This window comes from Gopherus flavomarginatus, chromosome 1, assembly GCF_025201925.1.
Source record: "Gopherus flavomarginatus isolate rGopFla2 chromosome 1, rGopFla2.mat.asm, whole genome shotgun sequence".
NCBI lineage: Eukaryota > Metazoa > Chordata > Testudines > Testudinidae > Gopherus > Gopherus flavomarginatus.
In genome coordinates this window covers 195,616,903-195,631,667 of record NC_066617.1, presented here as the reverse complement: position 1 = coordinate 195,631,667, position 14,765 = coordinate 195,616,903, and positions in this window count along the sequence as shown.

Here is a 14,765-nt window from a genome sequence, read left to right as displayed (position 1 = left end):
ATCCATGACTTACTCTATCTTAAACAAGGAAATGACCCGTGCTACAGGGGAGAGCCAAAAAAATAAAAACAAAAAACCCCAAATACCCAACAATAACCCAAAAAACCAGGGTCTTAGCCTGGGCAAAAGTTTCCTCCTGATCCCAAATATGGCAATTAGTTAAGATGCTGAGCCTGGAGGTGAGACCTTGGAAAGAGTTCTCTGTAGTAACTCAGAGCCCCCGTCATATAGTGTCCTGTCTCCAGATACTGGAGATTTGCTAATAACAGAGGTGGATGGATTTTGTTTGAAGTTTTGTTGAAGTTTGTAGGAAACTTCATCATACCATCCCCTCCATAAACTTTTCAGGCTCAATCTTGAAATGAGTTACCATATGTTTTTTCCCCCACTCACACAGCTCTGCTCAAGAATACGGACCGGTTCACTGCTTTCAAATTCACTGTTTGGCCAATTTTGTATCCTAACTATTCAGGACAAATCTTCAATTTCAGGCCTGGCTTGACAAATGTAATTAGACATGGATGAGGCTTTATTTTTTGGGAGACAGGAAGACAAAAAGTGCCTACACATGTTGTAATATAAGAATATTTCATATCACTTCCAATGGCTAAGACTTTTTATCATTGCTCTGAAAGTGAGGACATCATTGTAAAATAAGCTGGTAGAACAGTTTGGATTTCACCCAAGCCAATATATTTTAAAAGTGATGTCACCCATTCTAACAATACAAGTCCAATCTATTTTAAATCTGCATCAGATCTGAAATACTAATTTCTGTCTTTTTATGAACATTCACTGAATAGATGACTTCTTCAAACATGGATCAAATAATTGATGCATCTTATATATTATGTGATTCCAAGTAGAAATGTTGCAGATGGATAAAGGGGTATTTTCTTTTCTTCAGGCATGCCTAGAAAAAATGCAGGTTCCTAAATTTTAATGTTAGATTCAAGACCCCATATGCTAAAACAGATAAATTCCACATATCAATATTTTGTGGTTCACTGGAGTTCACACATTTGGACAAAACACTGATGTATTAGTACAAATATATTACACAAAGCTACATTTAAATTGTAAGCTCTTTGGGAGAAGAATTGTCTATTATGTGTATGCACAGCATCTAGCATTTTTGCATTCCATCTTATCTGTCATGTCTAGATACTTCTGTAGTGAAAAAATGTAACATTCCATATTTGTCCTGCTCTCAAATGTCCTGTAGGTTACATATTTTTACTTTTTAAGCTATCATAACTGAAAAATAGAAAATTATTTTTATTAATGTTCATACATTTATTTATTTTTTTTGAAGAAAAGTGTTTCTACAGGAAAAGATAGCTAGATCCTTAGTTGATGGAAACTGATGTAGCTAAGTTGACAGTTATTCTGACTTTTACTGGCTGATGATCTGACCCAGCTTGTTTATCAAAATAAGAGATAAAAATTCACATATAACATTAGATGAACGACATGGACAGATTTAAAAAAACATCTACTGTGACGTTCATATTTACATAGTTACAATGCTTACTTATAATCAGTATAATAACTGACAAAATAAACAAGTGTATAAATATCTCTGAATGTTGGCCAGAATTGTCTTTTTTAGCAAATGTTTCATCTGAACTGTGAGATATATTGTATTTGCAATATTTAGAGAGTTAATTTTAACCATATAAAGTTGCAAAGTGACTAGATGGCTTTGGTGAGGGGTAATTACATAAGAGGCCTTTCATTCATAGGTCACTGGTTACAATCTATCCTATGTGAGTGATGATGAAAAGTTACCATCTGAGGGTCAGATCCTGCAATGGGATCTACCCAGAGATACATTGAAATCAGTGGGATTCCCCACTGCAGTGCAGTCTCTACCCCCATCAGGCCCTCAGATAGTAACTTAAGATATGGGGTAGTGATCTGCTTTAACGGATACATTTGTGAGCTTGGAGCCAGTCTGTTCAGAAGTGTACACTATATGACATGAGTGATCTCTGTCCTGTTCGTAATTGATACATGTCCATGTCTCACAACTTGGCACTAATTTGTTTCTTTCCTGGCAGCCTTTGCAAAGATGTCAAAGATTAAATAAGTATTAAAGCTGAACTACGTTAATTGATGGTGGTCTCTCCAGAATGGAATTGTATCATGTTGGCAAGATAATGTAGGGAAGCTTGAACTGCTTATGCCTTTTCTTTATCTGATCTACCTACGGGGCTAAGAGTCTTAATCTACCATTTCTTACAAACACTAAATGTATTTTTCTCCTCTTCTTGGGTCCATTTTAAAAGAATGAATAAAACGGCATTATACTAGACATGGACAAATTCTGATACCCCACAGAGATCACCCCTCCTCCTCGTCCATCCCTCCTCCCCCACAGCAACTGTACAGAGGTTGTTTTAAGACAAATAAAGGGAGGGAAACAAGTGTGCACATTTGAGTAAGTGCTGCTTGTTATCTAAGAGATTTATCCTTAGACTTCAATTAATCTCTCTATTGCCATTCCAGACTGGTGATTTCATGTAAAGAAAAAAATTTGCTAACTGAGCAAAATGGCCTAATTACTTTGAGTGCTGCATAAATGTATTAAAAAAAAAACATGCTTGTTCTTTTTAGATTTTTTTGGAGGGTAGGGGGAGATGTGTCCCAGTATCATGTTTTCTGGTATCTGTTCCCCAGATCTGATGCTCTAGTGGGAAATATGATGAGTTCTGATTTTTCTGAAAAGCAGAAAACTGATATTGAGTAACTTTGCTTCCAAGCATGCAACAAAACCAGGAGATCTTCTGTATTTATGTTTTGGGTTTTTTTTCCCTTTCGGTATCAGTGTGGATTCAGATCAAAACACCTCTGAATCATGAATACTGAGATTTTTATATTTAGAATAAATCATCAACTGGATCATCACTAGACAATCATCAACAAATAAAAACTTTACTCCATCACAGCATTCCAAAGCATTTATGAACTTGTGAGAAAAACTAGAAGATAACACGATTGAAATTATGTAATAATTTATGCCATGTATATTTGCTAGTCTTTTCTCAAATTGTGCATGTCCCATTTGTTTGCCTTTCCCTTTTTGCACATTTTTTTTCATAATCCATTATTCTGGGAAACACTAGACCACTCCCTTTGGAAAAAAGTGCCACTTGAAGAGTTCTCTAATCTGATTCAAACTATATCATGGGCAGAGCATATCTCTGGAAAGAGGAGTTTAAAAGGCCCCTGTTAGTAGAGTTCATGGGCCTCATTCTCAGTTACTCTGCCATTTGAGAGAGAAAAAGCAGAGGTAGCTTTAAGCCTCTTTATGCTCCCTAGAAGATTAAAAGGAATGTAAAGATATTTTAGCCCCCAGAGAGTTAAATCAAAGGTGATCTTATTTGTGTTCTGCTATATCATGTGACAAAATCAAATAATAATGTAACAGCTGGGACTTTAAAAACATATTTCCTTAACACCTTCTATTTTAATGAGATATAATAATCTGAATCTTTGGCAACTCCTAAATAGATGAAAACAAAACAACTGACATACCTACTCTATTTTGAGTTTCTGGTCAGGTCTTTATATAGTGAAATGTTGTTTCTAAACAAGAAAAAATCTTGGAAATCAGAGAAGAATCCTGCTTACTTCACTTGTGTGAATAATCTCAATTACTTCAGCAGAATGCAATGTGTGTTTAATATTAATAGGATTTGTCTCAAAGCTGCTAAAGACTTCAGAAACCATTAGAGTACCCACATAAATAATAATTGGAGATATACTGATCTCCTTGAATTGGAAGGGACCTTGAAAGGTCATTAAGTCCAGCTCCCTGCCTTCACTAGCAGGACCAAGTACTGATTTTTGCCCCAGATCCCTAAGTGGCCCCCTCAAGGATTAAACTCACAACCCTGAGTTTAGCAGGCCAATGTTCAAACCACTTGTTCCTCTGCTTGTGCAGGGAAAGCCCCTGGGGGGCAGGGCAGGGCTGGTTTGTTTACCAACCACGTCCACAGCTTCAGCTGATCGCGGCTCCCAGTGGCCACGGTTCACTGCTCCAGGCCAATGGGATCTGCTGGAAGCGGTGCAAGCCGAGGGATGTACTGGATGCCGCTTCTAGCAGCTCCCATTGGCCTGGAGCAGCGAACCATGGCCACTGGGAGCTGCGATGGGCCGAACCTGTGGATGGAGCAGGTAAACAAAATGGCCCGGCCTGCCAGGGGCTTTCCCTGCAAGTGGCAGAACAAGTTTGGGAACCACTGCACTAAATGAATTGATGACTGCATTGTTCAAAAAGGGCTCTGAGTTAATAAAACAGTGGTAATGTAATAAACTTTCGCATTTCCATGTAGTGTTAAAGTATTCGGTGATTCAGCCAGGTCAGTAAACGATTCATAGATTCCAAGGCCAGAAGGGACCATTGTGGTGATCTAGTCTAATGTCCTGTGTAACTCAGGCCACAGAACTTACCCACTATAATTCCTAGAGCATATATTTTAGGGGGGGAAAAAAACCAACTTATCTTGATTTTAAAATTGCCAGTGAAGGAGAATCCTCCACAATGCCTGGTAAAGGGTTCCAATTGTTAATTACTCTCATTGTTAAAAATTTACCTCACATTTCCATTCTGAATTAATTGAGCTTCAACTTCCAGTCATTGGATCGCATCATACCTTTCTCTGCTAGAATGAAGAGCCCACTATCAGATATTTATTCCCTGTAGTTTCTTATAGACTTTAATCAAGTCACTCTTAACCTTCTCTTTGGTAAGCTAAATAGGTTGACCTTTTTCATTCTATCACTATTGGGCATGTTTTTTCTAAATTCGTAATAATTCTTGTGGCTGTACTCTGAACTCTTCAGCCTCAGAACTTGATATTACTGCATGTAACCCCAGAATTTGACATTACTGCAGTCAACCATTTTATTTGTCCAGCTACTGCTAGCTGAAAACCAAATACCATATAGCTAAAAATAATCTTAGCCTCTGAGAGGCAAGGCCAAACAGCTGCATGTTTGTAGTTTGCTAATCAGAATAGGAGGATGAGACAGAGTTAATGTACCATAAGAACGGAAGGAATGTTTGGACAGACGACCTCAGTTTTAAGTGCCCGTGACATGTTTTTTGTTGGTTTGTTTATTATGACTAGAAATGCTTTGATAAGAGATAATGAGTACTTGCAATTGAGAGAATTGGTGACCCACTAGGCCTTACTATGGTGACCCACAAGGAGTCACTATGAATTATGTGATTTGTTTAAGTTAGCTATAAAAGATTAGGCAAAAAGTTACACTTTGGAACAGTCCAAGGAAGCTTTACTTTGGGCAAGGAACTGGCACCTAAACTCCCCACCACTTGAATGGAAGGAGGGCCCCCAGAAGCTTGTCTGTTGATTACTCAAAACCATCTCAAACTTTGGTTAAATATAAATGTTCGAGAGGCTCTGAACCTACTGTGCGTGTGCGCATGTGTGTGCACGCGCTTGAGAACTAATAAAGTAGTTTTAGGTAATAGCACTCTTGTTTGTACCAATAATTTCTCACACTAAGGAGCTGTCATCAATGATTTATTCCTGACACAATCTGGAGAGAGACAGTTATGATACCACTGCTTTGGGTTCCAAAACCTTGGCTAACACTCCCTCCAATTTATCCTTTTTGAATTGTTGGCATCAGAAATGCACACAGTATTTTCAGTGGTTGCACCAGTGACAAATACAAAGATAAAGTAACCTCTCTACTTCTATTCAAGATTGCCCCGCTTAATCATCCAACATTGCGTTAGGACTTTTGGCCATAGAGTTATGCTTGGGCTCATGTTCAGTGGATTATCCACTATGACCCTCTAATCTTTTTCAGAGTTACTGCTTCCATACATACTTGGTTCCTAGATGTATACATTTAGCTGTATTAAAATGCAAATTGTTTGCTTGCACTCAGTTTACCAAGCGATCCAGATTGCTCTGTATTGGTGACCTGTCCTCATCGTTATTTACCACTCCCCAAATTTGTGTCCTTTGTGTCCAGACTTTAAGTAATGTTTTGTTTTCTTTTTCCCTCAGTCACTGATTTTAAAAAAAATGTTCAATAGCATAAGGACAAGAACAGATCTCTGTAGTACCCTTTTAGAAACATACCCTCTTGGTGATAATTCCCTGTTTACAATTATATTTTGAGATCTGTCAGTTAACCAGTTTTTAATCTGTTTAAATTGTGCCATGTTACTTTAATATCGTTCTAGTTTTTTTTAATCGAAATTTCACATGGTACAAAGTCAAATGCCCTACTGAAGTCTAAGTATGTTACATCAATATTACCTTTATCAACCAAACTTGTAAACTCACTTTAAAAAAACACAGTTATTCTGACAGTATGTATTTTCTATAAATCCATGTTGATTGACATCAATTATATTACCCTCCTTTAATTCTTTATCAAGTCCTGGATCGGTTTCTCCGCTATCTTGCACAGGATAAACATCAGTGGACAGACCTATAATTATCTGGGTCATACCATGTATCCTTTTTTAAAAATTGGCACAACATTATCTTTCTTTCAGTTTTGGAGGACTTCCTCAGTGCCCCAGAAATTAGAGAAGATCAACATTAATGATCCAGCAAGCTCCCCAGCCAGCTCTTTCAAAACTCTTGGATGCAAATTATCCAGACTTCCTAAAATGTCTAACTTTAGTAGCTGCTGTTTAATGTTCTCCAGAGATATTAGTGGAACGAAAGAGTGTTGTCATATGATATGTCTTCTGCGATGAGTTGTAGAAGCTCCACACTAAGACTGAAGGGATTAAAGAGAAATTCTGGGACCAGATGACCCTGCCAGACACACCTGCAGAGCATGCACCAGATGTAAGTGGATCTTAAAAGGAAGCCAAACAGCTCAGAAGGGGGCTGAAAAGGAAGAAAGAAGGACTTTCCCTGGAAGCTTCTGGGAAGGGATACTGCAGCAGCCTCTCAGGGAAAAGAAGAGCCTATTTCCTTGGTCCGGACAGACTTGAAACTTCGGGCAATGGAGTGGGCAGTAGGAAGTGGTCCAGGAAGGGCAGCCTTAAGGTGCTGTTGGATGTCAGATCTTGACATCCACACAGGGCCCTGGGTTGGAAGCTGATGGAGCAGGAGGGCCTGGGCTGCTCTATCATAACCCCTCTGCATTAAAAAGGGACATACCCTCTAACCATTAGGCAATGCTTCCAACACAGGTCAACCATCAAAACTACGTCATAATTTTTTACAAGTCACACTAATGCCCTATCTTGTACTTTATCTGTTAAGACACTGATCCATTAACATTCAAGATCATTTTCTTCTGAGTTAGCAGTGACTCAGAAACAAGTAATAACATTTTTGAGAGAGTACTACTCCCCCTCCCCCTCCCTTTTGCCCACTGGACCCTTCAAAAATAAATTATAATAATTGATGTTAACATTCCAGGACATTTGCTGTACTAGAGTTTACCAATTGCTTCATCAAGCAGATTATGTGAGAGCAGGAAAATATTCTGTGGCAGGAGCAGCAGCTCCTCTGGCAGCAGGAAGATACTCTGTGGTAGTGACAGCAGGACAAGGTGGACGAAGAAGAGGACACTGAGCTGTTGGAACAAAAAGCCACTTTCCTTGATCATTTCTGGGCCTGGTCAACAAGTGTCGGAGAGGATCATTCTGCAGTGCTGGGATGACTAGCACTGATAAGAGATGTGAGATAACTTCAGGATGGGGCAGGCTACCCTTTTTTTTATATGTGTGCATAACTGACCCTGGAGTTTCAGCAACTGTGAACCAACATGTGGTGCCTCAGCTGTGTAATGTTTGGGAGCTTACTGATGATTTGGGAGGGTCCATGGTGCAAGGAAGTTTTAGAACTCAGCACTGTTTGAATTAATAGAAAAGGACTGTTTGCCCCGGGAGTGCTGTGCACATTAATAGTGTGAACATTAGATCAGTTACTCTCGGTTATCACAACGCGTTGGCTAATGAAGCCATACACAAGCTGCTTGGACAGAAGGAAGGAACATTTAACTATCACAACGGTAGTTTCAGAATTGCATCTGAGTGTGCATTTGGCCATTGAAAGGAAGATGGTACTATTTATGGAATAGGTTGGAAGCCTCAGGGGAAAAAAACTGTTCCAAAAATTATAACTGCATGGTGTTTTTTGCATAACTTCTGTGAGAGCAATGGGGAAAGCCGTACTGAAGGATGGGAGGCTGAGGAACAGAAACTTGCTCAGAGGTTCTAGTGGCCAGAAAAGTTCCTCAAAGAGGGCACAAACACCTGTGGGAATGCTGTCAGAGATGCCTAATGTTTGTTTTTTGAGTCACGTGCCTGAGCATATTAGCCCTTTGGAAGATGGGATGCAGACATTAGAGCACTTGGGTGTTGTGTTTTGATGGCTGAAGATTAATGTCCCTTATGTGCATGAATTATTTCATTTTAAGAATTTTTTGTGTTAAATGTAATGACAACTCATAATAGGTGCATTGTAAACAGTTTTATTCTGAATCAACAATAAATGAAGTTTAATGAAACCAATGGGAAAATAACTTTGTATTTGGAAATCATTTAAGTAACAAGCTATGCACAAACCATTATTTACTGCAGCAGTGCAGGCAAAACTCAAAGTACAACATTAACAACATTTCAAATATATAATTTTTTTGTTCGAGTGGATACATAAAGTTAAAGGTGAGGATACAATTTGTACCTGGCTCTTCCTATCTGCATGGGTTCTGGGGTTGAGTGCCTCTGCTCAAAATTCTCAGGGGGCATTGCAGAGTTCAAAAAGAGCTAGACTCCTATGTGCAAATGTTCCTATGCTCAGGTTAGATCTGAGAGATAATTAGGATCTACTGGAAACACTGCTGCAGACATGCAGAGATTAGGAGTTGCTGCTGGTCCCAGTAGCCAGAATTGTCCGTGGGCTGAAGGGCATGTTATTTGGGACCCATCCAGGACTGCAAGGCCTACTGGCCTAGTAGAACAGTGTAGCAGCATGAGAGACATTTGGGATGGTGGGGTATGGACTGCAACTACACCATGCTGGAATGCATCATTTTGAAGCAGCACATGGGAATCAGAGTGGGGACAGAGGGGTGGCTTTTAACTTACCTCTTTCAACAACAATAATAAATTGTGAATACTGGCAATAACATGCCTCCAGGGCATCCAACTCCAGTCTCAGCCCAAGTTTCTGGGTGAGAATCAGGTTCAGCCGATGCAAGGCAGACATCAGAGTTCATTGTAGCAGGCCAGAATTGGGGCTGACTTTCCAGCTGGCTGTTGTCAGAGTCCCAATTAAAAAAAAGATCTTGACTTTCTGGGGGCAGCTCACGAACATCGACTATGCAGTGTCCACAAAAGGGTCTTTATTCCTATGGCTGGCCACACAAGAGAAGATCCACAAGTTTTCTGAATCTATACCTTAGATGGAGATAAGATTGGGGGTCTTAACATTACTCCCAGAAGTTGTGCAAGGCATTTTATGGCACATCTGGAGTGTTATCACAGCTGCTATCACCAGGATAATGATACACTGGAATCCAGGAGCAAATGGGCAATATCTGGTTTTGTTTTACCTTTTAAAAGGGTAAAGTATCATCCTGGAAACTTGACACAAGGGCAGAGAATACAAGTAAATGGACAGTCAGTAATGGCAGAGTAGCACACCAGTGGGATAGCTGAAGGAAGAAGACAAAAGAAGGTGCATAGTGATAGTGTGCACAAACAAAAAAAATGAACTAATTCAATTTGAAGCAAACCTAATCCACTTTGCAAGAGGACTTTAGTAGAATTATTGCACAGTGGTGGGCTGCATCATGTATGCATAAACTATTTCAAACCAGATTACCTCTCTGATCCTGTTTAAAACACTTGTGTAGACAAGCTCTTAGTTACCATGATCTGTGGATGATGAGGAGTATGAACAGGACCTATGTTATTGTTTGTTTTTTCTTTATACAGCTCCATAACCTCCTGAAAAGCTCTGTTAGGTTGATAAACTGAGGGGAAAATATCTAGGTAATTTTTGCACTCTCTGTGGAATTAATGTATTATAAGTGCCTGCATTTCAACCAGTCTATATTCTAGCATGACCCCTTTTGTCAAGGTATATTGTCATGGTTACTGTATCTCCACCAGTAGATGGTGGAGATACGGTATCCTATATCTTTATCTTTGTGTTACTTCATCTTATATATTATTGATATTACTTAGGGAGTTAGCTGGAAATTCAATCCTACTTGTGTGTACTGAGCTGTTACTTGCAGTGTCCCAATAAATCTCTGATTCCATAATCAAGTATTACAATATTTTGTCAAATTAACTGTACTGAAGTTCTATTAGATGCTGTTGCTGGGGTAAGCAGATATGTGTGTTAAAATTGGGAAAGATATAGCTGACAGTTACCAGTTAACAGTGGAGTTTCTATGGGGGTGTGGAGGTAGGAGTTTACATGGGGGAGTTCACCCTTTCTTTCTTCTCTTCCTAGGAAAAGATGACGATGATGGCACAGCTAGAAGTAACCTGAGAATGAAAGGAGACAAAGAAGATGCTCAGAAGCTTTGGAATGTATATCAGCCTTGAGTGGGTATCTGATGGGAGCTGTTTATATATGAAATGTCACCTGATAATGCACATCGCAGAGAAGATCCAAAGAACAGAGAGACATCTGGAGATTAATACATTTAAGGAGAAGGGAGGTGGAATAGACATCTTAGTGTTTGCGGACATCTGCTGAAAAAAAGGCCATGCAAGGTAGATTGACAGAAGAAGTGGGTGATCCATAGAAGAATGTGACCTTGAGGACAAGGCAGAGGAAGAAACCAACTAGTGGTGATGAAATTAAGTTAAATAACAAGTATGCTGCACTGGGGAACCAGGAGGAAAAACAGGCAGCAAATGGAGTGGTGGGGAAGAAAAGAGAGAAGTGAAGCCAGTTCCTGCAGAAGAGAAGATGATGATGATGATGATGATGATGATGATAGCCAGATACCAGAACCTGAGGAAAATAGGGATGACATACAGGACTGCAAGAGAAAAAAGTAAGACAGGTTCATGCCAACACCAGGAATAGATAGTTCTAAGTGATCAGAGACTCCATACTCAAAAGACTATATACAGGGAACAGAAGAGTGTTCTGTCTGCCAGGACCAAGTATACAATATGTATACATGAGACTGAAATAGATCCTAATGGGACTGGGAAACATCCATTGTTTGTGCTGCATGTTGGGTTGAGATACTAGTAGATTCCCATACAAATGGATCAAGGACAACTATGCTCAGCTGGGTAAGACACTTAAAGAAATGGATTTTCAGTTGATATTCAAGAAGGAGAGCGAAGGGGTGACAAGATAATGCAGATCAACAGAACACTAAAAGATTTCTGCTGTGAGGAAGGCTGTGGGATATGTTCGGAGGCATTCACAGAAAGGGGCTCTTTTGAAGTGATACACTCCAATGAAGTACTTGGGATAGGATGATCCGATGTCCTGATGTTATCCAGACCATCCCGATATTAGGGACATTGTCTTATATAGGCAACTATGCCTCTCCTCCCAAGAAAAAGTGTCCCAGTTTTTCACACTTGCTATCTGGTCATCCTAATCTGGGGTATTAATCTGAGATCAATGATGGAAAGACTGATAAGGATGGCTTTAAACTCGGAGATGAAGCAAAAATGTTGTGTTAGACTTGTGAAATCTCCATGCCTGGCATCAATATGAAGGATCGGGAAAATTAATTAAATTAAGATATAGTATGGAATGATGGAACACCACAAGGTAAGAGTATGCACAATAAAGACGAAGAAAGCACACATATTGATTGTAGTAGAAGTCTTGTAGGTGTTACAGATAGTGAAAAGACTAATCTAATCCAGATAGCAAACTGGATGAGATATAAGGGAAATAACTGAAATACTTGCATACGAATGAAAGGAGTCTGGAAAATAAAATGGAGGAACTGGAACTACTGGTACGGTAGGTCAAACCTCGGACAATATGATCATGAGATGATCCAGTTTAAGTTAAATGGAAGGATATTCAAAACCACATAACCAATTATGGTTTTTAATTTAAAAAAGGCAGGTTTGGGGAAATGAAGGGAATTAGTTAAAGTCAATGGACTGAAGAGCTCAAGGACTTAAATATGGAGGAAGCTTAGTATTTCTTCAAATTAACTATACAACAAACTTGTAATATGCAACACAAGCGGAGGGTGAGGGTCGGGAAACTTTTAGGAATAGTATCCAGACCTAGCTGTATGAATAACCATCTCAAAGAAGGTTATTAGGCATAAACCAAGAGTCTATGGGGAATGAGGGGAAAAAAAGTTGATCAGCAAAGAATCTACAACTAGGAGGTTATAGTGAGGAATAAAGTAAGAAAGAATAAACTGAGAATTGCTAAAAGTTAAGGTGAATTAGCTTTTGCCAAGAAAATTAAAATACATAATAAGAAGTTATATATAAAGAAAATAAAGAAGGATGGAGTTGTGCTACTATGCAATGTGGAGTGGAAGGAGATTAAAGATAGTTTGAGGGCCATACCTTGATTAAGTGAATACTTTGCCTTGGTTTTCATTAAGGATGATAATATCAAACATGGCAGGATGCCTGAGGGAAATAAGCATCTAGAAATGGAAATGACCACATCTGAGGTGGAAGAAAGCCTCAAAGAGTTTAATGCATTGAAATGATAGATGACAAGATAATTTCCATCCCAGAATTCTGAAAGAACTGGCACATCCTGGTCTAGTAGCAAGAATTTTTAATAAATTGATCTGCTGGGGAGTACCACCACATGACTGGAGCCTAGATAATATTGCACTTATATTTAAGAATGGGCAGGCTGGGGTTGGGGGCAGGAAATGCTCCAGGCAATTTACAGACCTTTTAATCTGGCCTCAGTGGTATGCAAGGCTTTAGAACGAACTGAAGGAAAGAATAATTAAATTGATGGAGTTCAAGGGGATGTAATGCAATATGGGTTTATCATGACAGACAAACTTGATTTCCTTCTTTGAGAAAATAATTGTGTGGCAGTCTATACCTTGGGAGAGTAGCTGTAACCCTCATATTCCTCATTTATATATAATTGTGATCTTGCATATAAATCATGCCATGTAAGGTATCAGAGGAAAGATTATGATCTGGTGAAAGTCACTGTTCTATCTAAATATGTATATCATTAGTGCATATGAACTTAAGAGATTGTTGTCATAAACAGATAAGAAAAGTTAATAGCACAGAAGTACTTTATATCTCTTTGACTGTAAAGGGTTAACAAGTTCAGTAAGCCTGGCTGTCACCTGACCAGAGGACCAATCAGAGGACAGGATACTTTCAAATCTTGAGGGAGGGAAGTTTTTGGGCTGTGCTGTTAGTTTTGGTTGTTGTTCACTCTGCGGGCTCAGAGGGATCAGATGTGCAACCAGGTTTCCCTCCAATCTCCCTGATACCGGTTCTTATAGATTCAAAATAGTGAGTACTAGGTAGATAAAGCGAGTAGGCTTATGTTTGTTTTCTTTATTTGCAAATGTGTATTTGGTTGGAAGGAGTTCAAATGTGTATTTGGCTGAAAGGAGTTCAAATTGGTATTTTGCTGAAAAGATTTTAATGTGTACTTGAATACTTAGGCTGGGAGGGTATTCCCAGTATTCCCAGGGTATTCTATAGCTGAAAGACCCTGTACCTATTCCATTTAAAATTTACAAAGATAATTTTTACTGTTTTTCTTTCTTTAATTAAAAGCTTTTCTTGTTTAAGAACCTAATTGCTTTTTTATTCTGGTGAGACCCCAGGGGACTGGGTCTGGATTCACCAGGGAATTGGTGGGGAGAAAGGAGGGAAGAGGGAGAGAGAGGCTGATTTCTCTCTGTGCCAGGATTACTTTCTCTCAGGAAGAGTCTGGGAGGGGGAAAGAGAAGGAGGGAGGAAGGTGAATTGTCCTCTCTGTTTTGTGATTCAAGGAGTTTGAATCACACAGTGATCTTCCAGGGTAACCCAGGGAGGGGAAGCCTGGGAGAGGCAACAGTGAGGGAAAGGGTTTACTTTCCTTGTGTTAAGAAGCAGAAGGTCTGGGTCTTGGGGTTCCCCGGGCAAGATTTTGTGGGGACCAGAATGTACCAGGCACTGGAATTCCTGGTTAGTGGCAGCGCTACAGGTTCTAAGCTGGTAATTGAGCTTAGAGGAATTCATGCTGGTACCCCAACTTTTGGATGCTAAGGTTCAGAGTGGGGAATTATACCATGACAATTGTGTTGTATAGTTGTCAGTAAAACATACTGTAAGTTGAGAAATCAGCCAGATATTAGCTCACCAGAGACAAAAGTAAGGAAAGTAACCAACTCCTGGGTGAGTGTCAAACAGCCATCAACAGCCGTTGTCCAGCAATGAAGTTAAAATTCAATGACTTATCTGGATAAAGCCACAGGGGAATTGTTCAATCTTGCCTGGGGATTCAGCAATGTCCACCAGACATGCCTGGACTTGTATTCCCCAAGCACATGGAATATTCCTTTAGGACAGACCGACTGGTACAAAACAAAACAAAACAAAACAAACAAGCAAACAAACAAACAAACAAAAACAGTCCATACGTTTGCAGTGAGCAAGGAACTTCAGTTCTTTTCTTTTTAAAATCCACTTTTCCTAAAATATTGTTCCACAAAGCTGGAATCTGGGACAAAGACTAGGAAAAAAATCACAAAACCATAACAACAAACAAAAAGGGGCCAAAACAGTATCAAACGTAGCAGTCTGTAACATTCCA